We start from the raw sequence: 13524 nt of genomic DNA on the forward strand, positions 1-13524 counted from the left end.
CTAGAGGACCCAGGTTCGGTTCCCAGTGCCCATATGGCCACTCACAAACACCTACTAAGGGGATCTAACGCCCTCTTTTGGCCTCAGAGGGCACCAGGAACACACATGGTACACAGATACACACGCAGGAGAAAATGCCTTTTTTTTAAAAAAAAGAATGTTGAGAACTGAGTGAACGGAGAGGGGCAGCAGGAAATGGAGTTCTAGGCAGTGAGAATAGCACCTGTGAGGGCTCCAGGGTGATGGCTTAAAAAGATTCTGACAAGTAAGTGGAGACTGAAAGCACAGCATGGTGGTAAAGGCTTCCCTTGCCTCGCTCACCACTGATTATCTAGTCTCTTCACAAGAACCTGAGTTAAGAGCCATCCCAAATCCTTTCCTGCCCCTTGAGCCTCTGGGGTTTTGTTTTGTTTTGTTTTGTTTGTTTGTTTGGTTTGTTTTCTTTCTTTCTTTCTTTTGGTTTTTCAAGACAGGGTTTCTCTGTGTAGCCCTGGCTGTCCTGCAACTCACTCTGTAGACCAGGCTAGCCTCAAACTCAAGAAATCCACCTGCCTCTGCCTCCCAAGTGCTGGGACTAAAGGTGTGCGCCACCACCGCCAGACGTATTGTTTTGCTGTTGGACTAGTAATCCCCTAATAGTCTCACTATGCTGTGGGGCTCTGAGCATTCCATAGGGATGTTATTTAAACATCAGATAACCCCTCCCTAAGAGGCAGAGAGGGCAGGGGAGCTTTTGTTGTTATTTTGTTTTGTTTGAGACAGGGTCTTATGTGTCCCAGCCTGAGGTAGAATTCCTTATGTAGCTGAGGGTGACCTTGAACTTCTGACCTTTCGGCCTCTCCCTCCCTAGTGCTGAGGTCACAGGCACGCACTGCTACTTGTGTTTTATGTGGGTCTGGGCCTTTGTACATGCTAGGCAAACGTTCTGCCAACGGCCTCATAGGAATGCATTTGTTTAAGGGGAAACAGCCTTCAGTTTACCGTGCAGGATTCAGCTGGGAGGTGGAGTTTGTGAGTTCTGGACTGCAGCGAGACAGAAGCAGCTCAAGGTCAGTTTTCCAGGATTACGGGAGACAGAAAGGATTCTGAATTAAGTAAGCAGAGAAAATCACATTGAAAGGCCTCAGGTGCTTGCAGAGTCTGTGAGAAAGCTTGGATCTCTCCTCTGGAAAGAATGCTCCAGAAGTCTCACTGTCTCACTGGAATAATCTGAAAGCCCCTGAAAACCTGGGGGACTGCTTCAAGCTGTGAGCATGCTAAAATGAAACTTTCTGCACATCAGACGCTCTTGCAAGTAAACTGTGGGGCGGACCCAGCCACTGGCAACACTTGAGAGATGAAGAGCCCCAGGCAGAGCATGAGGGGGGTGGGAGAGGCAGAGAGCTGCATTCCTGGACTGAACAAGGCCTCCATTCTAGAAACCACTCCATTAACTACCTTGGTGTGCTGCCTGAATGAGTCCCAGACATTCCTCTTGCCTGGGTCACTGTCCTTAAGCCTTAGAAGGACAATCCAATCAGGACAAGCTTACGTGTGCTCAGGAATCCAGTAGAGCTGCCCATATGAGGAAGAGCTGGTCATCCAAGAGGAGACTAGAGTTCATAGGGAGGAGGGGGTAGGCCATAAAATGGACTCTAAATGACACGGGCCACTGCTGGGTCTCAGAAGCCATCACACCCTATGCCCATGTGTGTTTTTCCCAAAATATGCTGTGTGGATATGACATGACTGTGTGACAGACACCCAGGAGTGTGTTTGCTCATGTGTGCACTTCTATATGTGCACATAAACACACACATAGAGACACACACATATACACAGATACACACACATATACACACACTGACACACCTGACACACATAGATACAGAGACACACACAGATACACAGACACAAAGAGACACACACAAATACACAGACAGAACACATATAGACATTTACACACACACTGACACACATAGACACAGAGACACACAGAAAGACAGACACACACACAGATACACAGACACAAACAGACATACACACAGAGATACACAGACACATACATACACAGATACACAAACACCCAAAGACAAACACACACACAAAGAGAGACACACAAATACACAGACACACATAGACACACACAGATACACAGAAACTCAGATACACGCATACACACATAGAGAGACACACAGATACACAGACAGACAGATATACACACACAAACACACACACACCCCTATCTGGTCCGAGCCCATAGAAACCCTTCTGAGCCTCGGATTCCTCTTGTGTTCAGAACACCACTTCTCACAGGACTGCTGTGGGGCTTCATCAGGCAGGCACATGTTCAGAGCTCTGGGCTGGACGTGGTCCCTCTGGACTTTCCAGTGGATTCCCAAGGGTTGGTTAAGGATTCACATCCTCTCCCTTCAGCCAGCAAGGAACTGAACCGTGTCCAATTGCTAGGCTACACTGGAGAAATCAACCCCACCCCCACCCCGTCTGACATCTGCTGGTGGGAGGATGGAAGCTGGTGACGAAGACGTGGGAAGAGTTTCTGCTGGTGAATCCTTGGGTGGTCCTGAGAAGATCACATCCCCCTCAGAGCCAGAGTTTCCTCAGCGGACAACAGAGGTTCCAGATGCTCCTGGAGGAGGGCTGAGGGAATCCCCTGAGATAATCCATTGGAAAGGTGAAAACCAAGCCTGAGCTATGACAGGTCTTAAACAACTGGCAGCTCTACCTGTGACCTTGAGACTTGGGAGGTCAGGTGCTAGGACACCTCAACAAGGGGGACAGGCTCATCTTGGGGAAAAGGGGGTTGCCAAATTTAGGGAGAAAGTCATGGGATTCAAAGTTCATCTCTTTTGCTAAATATGTGTAATGACGGTAAGGACGCCAGACACTTGGTATCCATGTATATCCTTGCCCTTCCCTGTCCATGACAGACATCAATAATCAATTACAGAACTTCCAGTGAAACCTGAGGCAGCCTCAGAATCCTCCTCAATGTCCAGTAAAGGCAGATGCCACCAGTCAGCACAAGTGATCATGGGCCTGACATTCATTTTTCATCTGTGGGCTGGCATGGAGGAAGGCACAGGTTCCCAAGGCTGAGGAGTCCCCTCTGAGTCTTGCCTTAAACTCCTGGTCGAATGGAAGAGTGATTCAGCACTTGTTCAGCATGTGTGAGGAAGCCCTGTGTTCCATCTCCTGCATGGTGAAAGCAGACACAAGGCCCACCTCTAAGGCTCTTGAGAATGAGTAGATACTGAATGTGTGGCAAAGACAATCCATGGAAATCCCCTCAAGTTAAAGCCAGAGTCACGGGAACCTTCAAGACCAGCCTCGTGGGCAGTCCCTGTGAGCAGGTGCCCTGGTACACTTTCTATGGCCGCAACACCACACCCTGAGGCAGAACAGCTTATGAAGAAAAGAGGTTTATTCAGCTACTCAGGGGCTGGAGTTGAGCTCAAGATAATGGAAATGTTGACTAGTAACAGACAACAGGGAAAAGTATGACAGACAAGTGGACCAGAATGTGCCAAGAGACAGGGAATGTGAGTTTTTCTTGCAAGGCATGAAAAGTCAGGAGGGAACTAAAAGGGACCCTCCCCTGAGACCCTCCTAACTGCTGGGTGGAGGTAGTGTTAGAGGGCAGCCAAGGACCAGAGACTGTCAGCCTGGGGTGTGCATCCCACAGGCTCTAGGGGTTGCTAAGTCATCCCTGCACTTCCTTGGGCTCTAGCCTTTGGGCCCTATACCCTGCAACTTCTCTTTCCTTCCACCCCAGCCCTGTCTTGTTATCGTAGGACAGACTCCATGGCTGATTCACACAATGGCTGTGGACTCTAGGGCCAGTAGGCTCTGCTCCTCTTCATCTGGAGAGGCGGCTGCCAACTGAGGGAGGGAGGGGAGAGAGGAGTGCAGCCTACTTAGGCCTTCCTGCCTCCCTCTCCCTCCCCCCCACATGCCCAGGTCCCCCCCCCGACATCCCCCTCCCCCATCCCAGGAGATGGCTTTTTTACAATGCCTACTCCTTCTTGGAGGACCAAGACCTCAGGGAAGCCTGGCCTAGTGGCCCACATCCATCCTTCTTGACTCTGATGCTCAGGGCTTCTCCCTCCCTCAGGAGTTCACCTTCGGCTGAAGGAGGCAACACCACAGAGCTGGGCTGTGGGTATAAACAGGCTGGAGTCTAGAGGAGGGAACCCAACCACACCTCCTGGAGGGGGTCCTGTCAGAGAGGGTTTCTCAGAGAAAAGGACACTTGCACTAGGGTTTGGAAGGAGAAATAGAAGTTCACTGTGGGGAGAAAGGGGAAGACATTTGAACCAAGGAGATGATGTCTGCAGCTGGTCGTTGCAGGCCAGTTCTATAAAGTCAGAAAGGAGCTCTATGTCTATAAATATTTGCCGAATGAATGTCTGAGGGGGAGACAGCTCTGGTGCGGCTGCACCAGTTTCAAGACTGGCAGTGGTTCAAACCAGGCAAACAGAAAGTTAAAAAGACTATCAGTTGAGTGGACCTAGATCTTAAACTTGGGGTGCCTGTCCGCCAGCTCACCAGAACTCATAGCTGTTCACCTGCTCGTCCACGTGGCCCCTGCACAGCACACAGCAGACATCTGCAACGCTCATTTCCTATGAGCTGCTCTTGCAGATTCTGGACTGTGAATGGGTCTCAGGGACAGGCAAACAGTAGGTGCTCAATAAATGTCTGTCTACCAGGTGGATGGATAGTGTGGTGATTTTAAAAGATGCTCACAGATTTCTTACTCTCTTCATTGAGGGAAGAAGCCCCTTGGTGTGGGCTAGACTTTGAGACTGAGGTTTCAACATGAAGGCCGGTGAGGTATGCCTTTCAAGATGATGTTACTAAAGACATTGTGGCTCTGTCTTGCTGCTTGTTCAGTGGGTACACCCAACATCATGTGTCTAGGACACTCAAGTATCCCTGTGGACATGCTCAGATGAGGCAGTCTGAGGCTGCTGTTATTGGTAAACACTTAGGGAGCCATCTTCACATGGGTCCTCATCCTAGGCAAGCCTTTGAGCAGCTGCATTCCAGCCTGAAACCCAATGGCCACGCTATGCATGACCCTGGGTCAGGGCCATCCTGTAAAGCTGCTCCAGAAAACCCAGTCCACAGAAACTCCAGGAAACAAAAGTTTGGTTGGTTCACACTGAGCTGTGAGAGAGCTCGTGAAGTACTGACAGGTAAGCAAGGGAGAGGGTTGGGTGGGTTGGTGGAAAATATATGGATGTGTGGGTGAGTGGATGGTCAGGTTGGTGAATGAATGTGTGGTAGGTTAGTGAATAGAAGAATAGTAGTTGAATATATGGTAGATGGGTGGAAGGATGATGAAGGATAGATGGATGGATGGATGGATGGTTGGATGGGTAGGGAATGAATGGATAAGTGGGTGGGTAGATGGCTAAGCATGTGGACACACAGGCAGTCAGATTGGTGCATGGATGGACGAGTGGGTAGGTTGGTGGAAAGATGAATAGTGGGTGGATAGGTGGATGGGTAGGTTGGTGGATACATGAATAGTGGGTGGATAGGTAGATGGGTGGATGGATGGACAAGTGGGTAGGTTAGTGAAAAGATGAATAGTGGGTGGATAGGTAGATGGGTAGGAGGGTGGATAGATGAATAGTGGGTGGATAAGTAAATGGGTAGGAGGGTGGATAGATGAATAGTGGGTGGATAGGTAGATGGGTAGGAGGATGGATAGATGAATAGTGGATAGATGGGTAGGAGGGTGGGTAGATGAATAGTGGGTGGATAGGTGGGTGGGTAGGAGGGTGGATAGATGAATAGTGGGTGGATAGGTAGATGGATAGGAGGGTGGATAGATGAATAGTGGATAGGTGGGTAGGTAGATGGGTAAGAGGGTGGGTAGATGAATAGTGGGTGGATAGGTGGGTGGGTAGGAGGGTGGATAGATGAATAGTGGGTGGATAGGTAGATGGGTAGGAGGGTGGAAACATGAATACTGGGTAGATAGGTGGATGGGTAGGAGGGTGGAAACATGAATACTGAGTGATAGGTAGATGGGCAGGTTGGTGGAAAGATGAATAGTGGATGGATAGGTGAATGGGTAGGAGGATGGATGGGTACAAGTGCATTAGGTAGTCAGTAGTCAGAGGTTCCATTGGGAAGGTAGGAGCTCCCATCCTAATCCCAATAAGTTTACTATCCTGGAAATCTGGAAGAAGTTCATCATCCTGGAGTGCCATGGTTACCTCTGAGTTTTAGGCAGGTCACCCAGGCAGCCAAGCAGGGAAAGACAAAACTGATGACCTTCAGCCAAGAGGTCCACAGAAATCCTGTGTCTATTGCCCCAGCTCTCTCCAGCAGCCCCTGCATCCTGGCCCTGTCATTCCTCAGCCAGGGTGGCCTCTGAACCCTACAGAAGGTCAAGACTCTAGCATTTCTCAGAGACTGCATCACGCTCCTAACTCGGAGCATCCCCCACCCCGTGTTTGTGTGTGTGTGTGTGTGTGTGTGTGTGTGTGTGCATGCGCAGTAGAAGATCAGTTTGTTTAATAGTCGGGAAGACTCAGGACAGAACTGGCCTACATTCAAGGACCAAAAGGAAGGGACATGAGAAATTGTAACCCTATGACCTTATGAACCTGTGCAGAGACTTGGCTGACTCCAAAGATGAGGTAGGCAGCCATCGCTACCAGCCTCCAAAGAGCTAGGAAGCTAGCATAAGACTCAGGGTGGGGCTGCTATTTAGGATTACCCAGTATGCGTCCTGGGACACAGACACAGAGAGAATGTAAACCCAGGCCACAGTGACAAACTACACCTCACCCATCTTTCTGGCAAAGGTTCCAAATCCTGGCATTGGGCACCTTCACACTGTGTGGATGTCTGCAGTGGCTCTGTGGGCACCTTCACACCGAGTGGATGTCTGCAGTGGGTCTGTGTGAAAGGCTTGGCTTCCAGCTGGGGACTGCTATATGAGGCAGAGCCTTTAGGAAGTGTGGTGGTTTGAATGAGAATGAATGACATAGGCTCTTCTATTTGAATGGCTGGTCCGTACTGGTGGAACTGTTTAGGAAGGATTAGGAGGTGTGGCCTTGTTGGAGGAGAGGAGTGGGCTTTGAGGTTTCAAACACTCACGCCAGCCCCCAACCCTCTGCCTCCAACTTTTAAATCAGGATGGCAGCTCTCTGCTTCTGCTCAAGCATCATGCCAGCCAGCCTGCCTGTCACTATGTTCCTCACCATGACGTTCATGGGCTCACCTGAAACTGTAAGAAAGCCTACACATTAAAAGCTTTCTTTTATAAGATACCTTGGTCGTGGTGTCTCTTCACAGCAAGAGGACAGTAACTGAGGGGGTGAGGATCTAGGAGGTTTGAGGTCACAGAAGGCATATCCTGGAAGGGGGTCTAGCCTCCTCTTCCTCTTCCCATACCTCCTCCCCTCCCTCTTTTTTTTTTTTTAAAGATTTACTCATTTTATTTTTATGAGTACTCTGTAGCAGTCTTCAGACACACCAGAAGAGGACATTTGATTCCATTACAGATGGTTGTGAGGCACCATGTGGTTGCTGGGATTTGAACTCAGGACCTCTGGAAAAGCTGTCAGTGCTCTTAATCACTGAGCTATCTCTCTAACCCCCTCTCCTCCCTCTTTGACTGCTGTCATGAGATGAACATCTTGCCTTTACCATATGATGCCCTCTGCCACTAGGTTCTTCTTCACCACAAGCCCAAAGATAATCAGGCCAGATGACTGGGCTGGAATTCTAAAATCATGAGGCAAATAAACCTTTCTGCATGTTATCCTCATTTCTGAATTTTGTACAGTAGCAGAAGTCTGATCAAAGTCCTGGGAATGCCTCATAAAATAAACCAGCTAGCAAATATGGCACACACATTTCCCCACAGTGTAGGTCTCTCACTTCTAGGTCATGTTTAACAAGATAATTCTGCAAATATAAAGAAGCCTGGCACACAGTTTATTCCCTGAGTTTATAATAGAAACATGTTGGAAATGCTCAAATATCCATCTGTCAGTACTTTTCCAATGGTTGTGACCAAACACACTTAAGATGCCACTTCTGGGAGGAAAGGCTTATTTTGATGCAGGATTTCACAGGACATGGCCCATCTTGGAGGGGAAGCCTGGCACAAGGCAGGAAGGAGCATGGAGCCCATTTGTCTTACCTGGTGCCGAGCAGAGAGAGGTGTGTGTCAGAGCCCAGCAGAGAGAGGTGTGTGTCAGAGCCCAGCAGAGAGGGGTGTGTGTCAGAGCCCAGCTTAGAGAGGTGTGTGTCAGAGCCCAGCAGAGAGGGGTGTGTGTCAGAGCAGAGAGAGGTGTGTGTGTCAGAGCCCAGCAGAGAGAGGTGTGTGTCAGAGCCCGGCAGAGAGAGGTGTGTGTCAGAGCCCAGTTTGATCTCTTCTTCTCACTCTTACAATCCAGCTAGCCCCTCAGCCTGTGGGCCAGGGGGACCCACTTGCAAGGAAGGGCTTTCCCTTCAGCTAATCTTCTCCAAAGCTCCCTCAAAGGCACGCCCAGAGGTGTGCCTTCAGTGAGTCTCATTTCCATCAAGGTGGTCGAGGAAGATTAACCATGACACCACTGAAAGGTGCCACACGGGAGATCTTACATAGCCAGAAAAGCAAGAGGATCTCTATAGTGAGGGATTTCTAGTGCCTATTATTAGGTAGTATATATATATATATGTGTGTGTGTGTGTGTATGTGTGTGTGTGTGTAACCTAATATATGCTATTTTCACTTAAGAATGCAGAAAAGGGGGCTGAGGCAGTGGATCAGCAGTTAAGAGCGCTGCCTGCCCTTCCAAAAGATCCAAGCTTAAGCCCTGCGCCCACAGCAGGCAGCTCACAGGCACCTTTCACTCCAGCTCCAGGGTGTCAGGAGATCTGACACCCTCTTCTGGCCTCCACTCACAGACACTGCACTCATGTGGCACACACACACACACAAATAAAAATAAAGAATGAAAAAAAGGAAACACACATATTAATTTAATTATACAAAAGAAAGGAAGGATAAAACAGAAATGTATTGAGAAGATCTGTTTATGCCCTTAAGGTTTTTTTTTTTTTTAAGATTTATTTACTATTATATGTAAGTATACTGTAGCTGTCTTCAGACGCACCAGAAGACAGCATCAGATCTCATTACGGATGGTTGTGAGCCACCATGTGGTTGCGAGCCACCATGTGGTTGCTGGGATTTGAACTCAGGACCTTTGGAATAGCAGTCAGTGCTCTTAACCGCTGAGCCATCTCTCCAGCCCCTGGCCTTGAGTTTTAACCACATAAGCATTTCACATTGTGATGGTTTCTAAATGCTCGCCCCAGGGAATGGCACTACTAGGAGGTATAGTCCTGTTGGAGTAGGTGTGTCACTGTGGTATGGGCTATAAAACACTCATCCTAGCTGCCTGGAAGTCAGTATTCTGCTAGCAGCCTTCAGATGAAGATGTAGAACTCTCAGCTCCTCCTGCACCATGCCCGCCTGGATGCTTCCATATTCCTGCCTTGATGATAATGGACTGAACCTGCAAGCCAGCCCCAATTAAATGTTGTGTCCTTATAAGAGTTGCCTTGGTCATGGTGTCTGTTCACAGCAGTAAAACCCTAACTCAGACACATATGGTCCAGAACACTAAAAGAGGAGACAAAAGCATACACCTTGAACTGTGAACAAAGAGAGATAAGCTCATCTGTCTATCAAACCGATAATGACTTAGGCATAAGGTGGGTACACCTGAAATACTAGTACCCAGGAGGTGGAAATAGGAGGATTGAGAGTTCAACATCAGCTCAAGCTACGTAGCAAAATTCTGTCTCCAAAACTAGAACAATACTAACAAGACAGTATTAATTACTTTTGCCTTCCTATGAACCAGTGTCTGGCAGAATCAACTTAAGAGAGGAAGGGCTTATTTTGGCTCAGGGCTTTGTGAGATTGCAGGACATTATCACGGGGAAGGTGTGGCTTTAGACCCCCCAGACGTCCCCCCCCCAGCCCTCTACCCTGTAGCGTTGAAAGCAGGACTGATGTTGTCCATGCTGTACCTTGCAGGATGGGAACAGGGTGGGGCCAGCACATGCGGGGGCCTCAGCCTCCCACATAAGAGCTCAGCCTCAGGTGGAGGGCCAACCTGTCTGGTAGCCTCGGCTATCATTGGTTTCCTTCATCTTCAGCCCAGTCAGGAAGGTGTAGGCTTAAATTTTTCAGTAACCTGCTTTTAATGAGGGTTTTTAATTGCTTTGACCTCCCTTCTAGCCTACCACCCACCAGAGGTAGTTGAAGGAAAGGTTAATAGAGCAAAAGAGGATGTGGACCTGTTGAGAAATAGTTCTTTGGAACACATCCTATCTGTCTGTGTTGCCAAGATATCAGCCGTTCAGTTCACACACATCAGCAGTGGTAGCTCGATCCACTCGCAAACACCTTTCACGAAGCAGCAACTACAGGTTGATCCGGAAGAAACTTCGAGGCTCTGCTGTAGGCTGTTCAGACGTAGTTCCTTCAGGGTATTCCAATTTCCATGTGTCAGGATACCAGCAGCCCAGTTTAGTAGTGTCAGGATAGCAAACATGAATCAGCAGTGGTGACACGATCCAGTAGAAACAGCTAGGCCTCCACCAAATCTGCAGGAGTCAGCAAGAGTGACCAGGACCAGCAGGGATGCCAGGAGAAGTTCTCTGCCATGCCTCTCTCAACAAAGTGAAAAGACTTGAGACCAACGAACTGTTGCAAAGCTAGCTATGCAAGCACACCATCACTGTCTGTTGAGTCCTATTTATACTCCCTTATACTCCCTCCAAACATCATGTGTCTTGCCACAGCAAAGCACCACGTGCGCCTGTATCAGCTGACCCTTCCAGAAACTTCCACCTCATTCTACCATTCGGCTTGAGTGCTAGGAAGTGGCAAGAAGCTGCCAGAAAACCACCAGAAGTTTTTTTGGTGCACTTCTTTCTATGAAATCATGACAAATAGTAACCAGTAAAGAATGGTAGGGCGCACCAATACCATTCAGGATAGTCCACTGTCTGTGGGGCCATATTTATAGTCTCTCTAAACGTCATCATGTGTCTGCCTTAGCAAAGTATCCTTTCATCTGTGTCTGTTTCAGTAAATATTCTTTCATGTGTCTGCTTTAGCAAACCAGCCTTTTCACCTGTGTGTGCTTCAAGAAAAACTCCTTCACATGTGTGCCCCAAGCCAAACATCATTTGCATAACTGACTTTCCAAAGAAACCAGAAGTTTCCACTTCAGGAAGGGCCTTCAGTCTCCTTTCAGTCTATGTCCCTCCTTTGGACTCCCGTAGGATAGTCCTCCAAAGCCCTGGGTTCTGTTTCCACCCGTGGATCCTGATAAAGCAATATCCCAGCAACATCCCAATGTAAGAAGGGGCCCAGGAAGCTACCTGATGCTCACAAGAATGGATGACCTCTAGAATGCTCTGCATGAGTGCACTGTCCCCCAACAGGATTATACCACAAGGCTTAGGAGTGGAAACCATGGAGACCGTTTTGTTTTTTGGAGACAGGGATTCAGCATGTGTTCTGGGCTGGCCTCAGATCCACTGTGCAGTTTAGGTTGATCTCTTCATGACCCTCCTGCCATAAGTCTTTTATTACTGGGGCTCTAGGTGCACACAGACAACCTCAGCTGGACTGAATGTTTGTAATAAACACAGATGGCTAGTTAGACCAGTTACACAGTCTGAGAAACACAAGCCTGAGAGAGGCACAGAAACCTGCTCAGAGTCACGGACAAAGAGCTGTGGCTGGGTTCAGGCTAATTTACTCATTTATTCATTCATTGACAGGTTCCTTCATTCATTGACAGATTCCTTCATTCATTGACAGATTCCTTTCTTCATTCATTCATTGATGAAACCTAGTCTCAGTGCTGACTCCATCAGGCACTTCACTAAGAGGCAAGTCTACTGAGATGGAGGAGCAGACTAAAGAGAGGGAAGCAATGAGGCTCTTGTTGGATGTCTCTGTCATGGGTGTGATGATTCAGAATCCTGAGCTACAACAGAGAGGCACTACCATACTGGGTCTAAGGAGAGAACCTGGCTGCCTATCTATTCTGAATGGCTATGACTGTTGAGAGGAAAGAGAGGGTGCTCCACACTGCAGGAAGCCACAGGGTCTAGAACAGAAGCCCACGGGAAAATCAAGTGGTCGGTATACTAAGCGTAGTGATGAGAGCCCTATGGGTGAGGTCATAGGTGCTTTGGTGGGAGAGATGAATCAGAGGCTGGGCTATGTCCGGAGGGCTTTGTTGGCAGTGAGCAGACTTGGGTGGAGCCAATCTCCAGGTGGTATTAGGTGGGATGTGGGTGTTCAGTGCCTCTCCAGCTCAGCAGCTTCCTACAGCAGGGAACTCAGCTTCCCACAGCTCCTAAGGATAGGCGCTTGGAAACAGTTTGGCTGGGTGCTTCTGGCCACAAGCCGCTCTCATGAGGTTGCAGTTAAGATGTTGGCGGCTGCGCTGCCTGTGGGGTTGACAGCTGACAGATCCAATGCCAACATGGCTCCCCTCCACAACTGAAGAGTGGCTGCTAGCTGGGCAGGAGGCCTCAGTTTCTCCACACAGACCTGGGACTACTGGATTGCTTTACAATGTGATGACACAGACCTCTTACCCCAAGCAAAGATAGCTGCAAACTACAGGGTGGAGGGCAGGACCTCTGAAGTCACAGAATGTCTGAAGTGTTCTGTCTAGTCAGTGTGAGAGGGGACTGCCAGGTCTTCTTCTTAGACCAAGCATACCGACACCGCCTTGTAGCTTGGATTTTGTCACAGCCCTGGATGATCACGCTATGAGGACAGGGAAGACAGGAGGCCATCTTGCTTACTGGCTTCCACAAAGAAAATACAAATTATTCCTGGCACAGAACAGTCCCTGGCAGAGTTACAAGGCCACCCAGCATCGTTGCATCTGACAACTGCAGATGGGTTGATGCTTTCCTGAAGCAGATCTGGGAGCCTAAACTTCTGTAGTTTTCTTCTCTGTATCTTCAACATTCACCCCACCCCTACACACACACACACACACACACACACACACACACACACACACACGCTTTTTAAAGTATCAAATGACCCAAAGCAGTAGCCACTGAGTTTGGAAAGATGTCCTCTTGGGCAATCAAACTACCACTGTTTATTGAATTCTGTGAGACAGGCAGGCTTTCTGGCTCAGGAAATGGAGAGATGAAGACGACACTTGGCCACCCTTGCATGCTGGGTCAGTTTGCCAGGGCCGCCCAACAAAACATCAAGGATTGATACTTTTTCCAACAGGTCTACACTCCGTTGAACTGAAGGATAAGGCTTCAGTGTATGAATTTTGGGAGAGCAACACAATTCTACATCAAGGACTGGGGCCTCCCGGAAGCTGGGGCTGGGCAAAGCAGGTCTCCAGGGTGAGAAGGCTGATCAGGAGGTTCCAACAGCACTGGACCACTGAGGGTGCCTGTGGGCCGGAAGTGGACCACTGTAGGCCGGAAGTAGGC

This window comes from Mastomys coucha, unplaced genomic scaffold (genome assembly GCF_008632895.1).
Source record: "Mastomys coucha isolate ucsf_1 unplaced genomic scaffold, UCSF_Mcou_1 pScaffold15, whole genome shotgun sequence".
Lineage (NCBI taxonomy): Eukaryota > Metazoa > Chordata > Mammalia > Rodentia > Muridae > Mastomys > Mastomys coucha.